This window comes from Frankliniella occidentalis, unplaced genomic scaffold (assembly GCF_000697945.3).
Source record: "Frankliniella occidentalis isolate FOCC.00 unplaced genomic scaffold, Focc_3.1 Scaffold528, whole genome shotgun sequence".
Classification (NCBI taxonomy): Eukaryota; Metazoa; Arthropoda; class Insecta; order Thysanoptera; family Thripidae; genus Frankliniella; species Frankliniella occidentalis.
Genome location: NW_026267645.1, coordinates 41,316 through 47,182, shown reverse-complemented (window position 1 = coordinate 47,182; position 5,867 = coordinate 41,316).

The following is a 5,867-nucleotide window of genomic DNA, read 5'->3' as shown; positions in this document are numbered from 1 at the left end:
CCCCCCCTCTCCCCGCCCGCCTTCTGACCTTGGCCTTGGCCGGTGCCGGTCTCCTCTTCACTCCACACTCCCCCTCCCGCTACGTCTACTGTACAAGTACAGTAGGCGGCTCTCGGGGGTCGGGCGTAAGCACTTGCATTCGCTCACGCCCTGCTACGGTTGCGCCCGCGCGCGGTGCGCGCCGCCGGTCAGCACTGTCAGTGGCCCCCCTCCGGCCCGCAGACCCGGGGACTTGGCAGCGCCGCGCAGCACGTACGCGAAGTTGGCCAACCAGTTGGCCAACCAACCCATCCAACCTTACACGGAATCGACTTTCGACAATTATTTCATATTTTTTTTTAAAAAGCACAGATGAAGCCGAAATGAAAAACACGCAGTTGGGCACTGTTCCTGGGTGTATCCCCGACAACCTCGTGTCCCCCAAACACGACTTGGCATCATAAAACACAACGCCACAAACAGCATCCAACGCGACTTTGGAGGCTGAGACCTTTTTTTGTCTCGAGTACCCCGGGTACTCCGTAGGTCCTAAAGTGTTCTTGGGCAACCCGCCAGTGCTGCCAACACACCGGGAGTCGCGATCTGAGCCCAGGAAAAAAGGTCTCAGGGCTCAAAGTCGGCCGAAAGCTTATCTCCGTCGTGATCTCGGCCGACTTTGGAGGCTGAGACCTTTTTTGTCTCGGGTACCCGGGGTACTCCGTAGGTCCTAAAGTGTTCTTGGGCAACCCGACAGTGCTGCCAACACACCGGGAGTCGCGATCTGAGCCCAGGAAAAAAGGTCTCAGGGTTCAAGGTCGGCCGACAGCGTATCTCCGCCGTGATCTCGGCCGACTTTAGAGGCTGAGACCTTTTTTGTCTCGGGTACCCGGGGTACTCCGTAGGTCCTAATGTGTTCTTGGGTAACCCGAAAGTGCTGCCAACACACCGGGAGTCGAAATATGAGCCCAGGAGAAAAGGTCTCGGGGTTGAAAGTCGGCCAAAAGCATATCTCCGTCGTGATCTCGGCCGACTTTGGAGGCTGAGACCTTTTTTGTCTTGGGTGCCACGGGTACCCTGTCTGTTCGAAAGTGTTCTTGGGCAACCCGACAGTGCTGCCAACACACCGGGAGTTGAGATTTCCCAGGAAAAAAGGTCTCGTGGCTCATTTAGTAAGACCGAAAGACCAAAGTATTAGACTCAGTTCCTTAGAAGTTGGAGAAAATTTATTAGAAAGAGTTCAAAAAGAATTACAGGTATAAAAGAAGAATTGCTGTTAAATGTAATTCTTCTGTTACTGGAGATTTTCCTTTAGTGATATTAGGGTATTTGTTTGTTACCCAGCATATTGAATCAGAACTGGATCAAAGTGATGTGATGACAAGGAGACAGAAACAAGATCTGGAGAACTTGCTGCGGGATGATTATAAGCAGGTACAAACAAAGAAAATAAATGGATTACACACTTAGGAGAAGGAATCTAATTTTTTGCTGCATGCTCACTTGTCAATTTTAAATAGAATCTTGATTATTAATGTTTACTTTTTATTTCAAGGACCATGTATTAATCCAAAATGATGACTTTTATCAAGACTGTCAACAAAGTGAGTGCTTATCAGAGCAACATAGTGAAATGTCTCTGCCAGACAACAGCAGTTTAATAACAGATAACATTGATCAAATTGAACACTTTGCAGAGCAGCAGGTAAAAGTCATACTCTGTATCTTCTGCTGTTATAGGTTTTGCCTCTGTTTATACTGGAGTAATTTAATTTTAGGAAACAAAGCTGCAATGTGGGAGTTTTGAAGACGAGGATCACGTTTTGCCAAGGTTTAGATTTGAAGGAATCCCAATACCCACAGGAGGTAAGAGGCAGGCGTAGTTACCTTTAATATGTCTGCCCAATCAAGTGGATTTTTTTTTAAACTGAGCTATTTCTTCAATATTTTTGGTGAAGTTTGTGACGAATCCCAGGAGGTTATTTGTCTTGATCATGAAGGTGCACCTTTGGACTTTTCTGAGCAGCTTCGTTCTTCCTAAAGTAACTGTCAGCTGAGTCTATCAAGTAGTGAAGGGAGTTTCAAAACCTCATCGTCATCAAGTATTCAAGATAGTCAAAAAGTGACATTGGAGCCGATTAAGTTTTGGAGGCATTAGAAGACTCTGACATTGAAATTAATGTTGTCCCAGATTTTTCACCTATCAACTCAGCTATGGAATTAGCATTGGCAGGGAACAATGTTAAACTGTACTAAGCCGTTGCCTAAACCCAATAATTTACCATCTTCTTCACACAATGTTTTATCATTTATTGAAGGATTAGCTCCAGATTTGTCTGGTACAAAACATTTTTTTTTTGCAAGTCTTGTGGAATTTACCTTCAGAGTGTTGATCCCTGTTACATTTGTGTCAAACACTGTAAAATGCTTGCAAACTATATTCTTTGCAACGTAGCAAAGAATTTACGAGCGTTATATTGCAAAGAATTAGTTCGTATTGCAAAGAAGTTCTTTGCAAGCTGTCAGAATCCTTGCAAACAATGTGTTTGTATTGCAAAGAAATAGTTTGCAAACTTGCGAAGAACAAGTTCGTATTACAATGCTTGAAAATTCTTTGCAAGCTGCAAAGAAAGTAGTTTGCAATACGAACCTATTCTTTGCAAGCATTTTGCAGTGAAGTCAGTGAAGATAAAGAATCGGATGAAGCGAATACCAAACCTGAAACTGGCCATTTCTTTATGTTTGACATTGAAAGCATTGTAAGGTATTGGTTTGAAGAAAGGAATTTAGCAACATTAATGCTTGAATCAAGACAGAAAAATTTTGATGATGGCTCCCGTTCTGATATACAGGATGGTACTGTTTTTAAGTCATTGCAGGAGGGCAGTTCCCTGTATGACGTTCATCTTATTCTTGGTATTGATGGTGTCACAATAAGAAAGGGTACTTGTAAGGAATGCTGGCTTGTAATGGCTGTCCCTGTTGTCGGCTTATATATTACGGGTCTGTTGGCAAGTACAATATGACAAGTTGACAAGTTGGATGGTGAAAGTAAGTTGTTTTTTTTTTTTTTTAAGAAATTTATTTTTTATTTTTTTCTTGAACTTATGAATTTGTTTCTTTATAGGACCAGACCTTGACATCGTGCAAAGTATGACTGCTCGCAGCAATTCGCAGGCCCCTACTTGCGTGGTGAAGAGGAAGAGAGATGATGAACATGACGGCGGACCAGCTTCCAAAGAATCAAAAGTGTAATGCCTTTTTTGTGTCTATGGATGTATGTATCCTGTAAGATTTGCTTGTTTGACTGTTTTCTATGCATATTTAAATTTTTCTTATATAGATATCTTACTTTGTTTTGATCTCATTCATTGATTTACTTCATAGCTACTTTGTGTCAAACTTTGTCAAAGCCATGTCTACTTCTTTCATCGGAAGAAAGAATGTGATAATGATCTTCTCACGCCTGAGCACCAAAGCTCTATTCGGTGCCTTTCATGAGAACTTCTATGGCTCTTGTTCAATGAATCTTTTATTTAACTTTTTATGTACATATTTTCATTTTTGTTTTACCTAGAATATTATTTCCTATTGGTTTAATCATCGAATTTGTATGTCTTGTCAATAGTTCGCTTTACTTGATCTCATATTTATACATATTGTGTAGAATGTTATCTAAATAGACTGAGATAATCATTTGAGTGCGTTTCAAGTTTTTCACAATTTTTGAGTTGGTATATTCTTGAATATTATTTAGACACATTATGTGAATCATATTAGGATTTTAAGTGAAATTGCAACTCCAGTGCATTTGTAAAGACCTGAGTATGTATGTATGGTTTATATTGTGTAGTTAGACCATAAAATTTTGATTAGTTTGCTGAAATACAAATGATACTTTTGCTTATCTTCATTTCGTTCGGTTTTTAAAAATACTTTGGACCGAGATGGCTCTTATTGTCCGACGCTATATTGTCCGACGCTATATTGTCCGAATGTGTTTTTTTAAATATCTCGGAGAAAGTATCGTCGGTCATTCGGATCTCGCATTTTTAAGGATTAATTAAAAGGAAATTCGCCTTCGTGATTCAGAAATATTTGTATTATTCCAGAGAACAGAATATTTTCCCTCGGAATTCCTTTATTTATTGATAAAAATATGCGCTATTATTTTATTAATTACTATTTTCTATAAAAAATATCACGGTCTGACGCCCGTGGTGCACCGTCGAGCATGGAGTAGAGCCGCCAGTAAAAAGAAGGTATGAAAAATATAACAACCACAACCACCACCATGAGCAGGGTGTAGTGCCGCTCGCGCAACCCGTAAAGTCGCGTGATGAAAAATTAAACACTACATACTAATTAAACACTACTAATTAAACACTACTCTGAATGCCGCGCTAGCCGCAGACTCCAGATAGCACATTGCAACAGAATGTGGATCAACAGGAAAGAAATATCATACTTTTTAAAAGTTCTACTGGGCAAAAATAACTGTAACTGATATTAGTTACAGTTACAGAAAAAAATGTAACTAGTTACAGCTACAGTTATTTAGTTTGAAAATGAAACTAGTTACAGTTTCAGTTGCTGCAAATTGTAACTAGTTACAGTTACAGAAACTAGTTTAGTTAAATTTTTCCCTGTGTAACGGTGAAGCACCGCGACTACAACCCACCCTTCTGCTTAGAAAACGTTTTTTGGGTTGGGGGGAGGGAGTTTCTTTCCTCTGTTGCGGTTTTGGGCTTTCTTCTACAACCTATTGTTCACTACAGGAATTTTAAGCTTATTTTCGTCAAACAAGACCCTCTAGCGCCTAAACGGTTAGAGATAGAGCCAAACGGAAGAAATTTCCACCCAAAGGGCTCTACTTTGAAAAGTTACCCTTTCGCAGACCATCTAATATTTTCTAAAATTAATATGTTTATTTTTGGGCCACTTTCGTGATATAAACTCCCTCTAGCGCCTAAACGGTTAGAGATAGAGCCAAACGGACGAAATTTTCGCCCGAAAGACTCTACTTTGACGAGTTACCCCTTAGGGGATCATAAAAAAAAACATTTTTTTCTGACTTTTTTGACCTAACCCATTTTCTTTGATACCCCATTTTAGCCCATTAGGGGTGGCTGCCAGAATTTGCCGTAGGCGTTTCGTTCTCTAGAAGATAGACCTTAAGATACCCTGAAAATTTCAAGTCTCTAGCACATCTCCTTCTAGACAGACACACACGAGGTCGTTTGCATAAGCCCGCTGGATAGCTTTTTCATAGCAGAAGGGCGGGCTAAAAAGTTTCGCGTCTGTTTGTCTGTGTGTGTGTGTGTGTGTGTGTGTTTGTCTGTACGCACGATAACTCGAGAACGAACTGAGCTAGCGACCTGGGATTTTCAGGGTCGTTTTGTATCATAAAAAGACGATCGAGTTCGAAGAAGAGCATTCTAGCTCAAAAATTGGATTTTAAAAAAATCAAAAACCACAGGTCCTCAAAATGATGTTCTTTAACACTAGAACTACCGCAGGGGTCAAAATGACCCCTTTTGATTTTGAATTGCCAAATGAACTATTAAATTTTTTTTCTACCGACCCGCCACTTTTTGACTTTTCATGGGTAACCAAAATACGCTTTGACACGAAAAATCAGGCATGTGCGTCAAAAACTTTACGAGATATTAAAACATATACCTCGCTCTACCGAAGGGGTCATTTTGACCCCTGTATTAGTTTTCGAGGGCTTTGGTGGTTTTAACGAGTGGTTTTCAACTTAAACCTTGCCATTGTTGTTTTGTGTGGTAAGTATTGACTTCCGCTTGGTCGTGTGACAATTTTAAACCTCTATCAGCATAGGTAGGCAACCCGCACATCACAAAATCATGTTTTCCTAACATAATAAC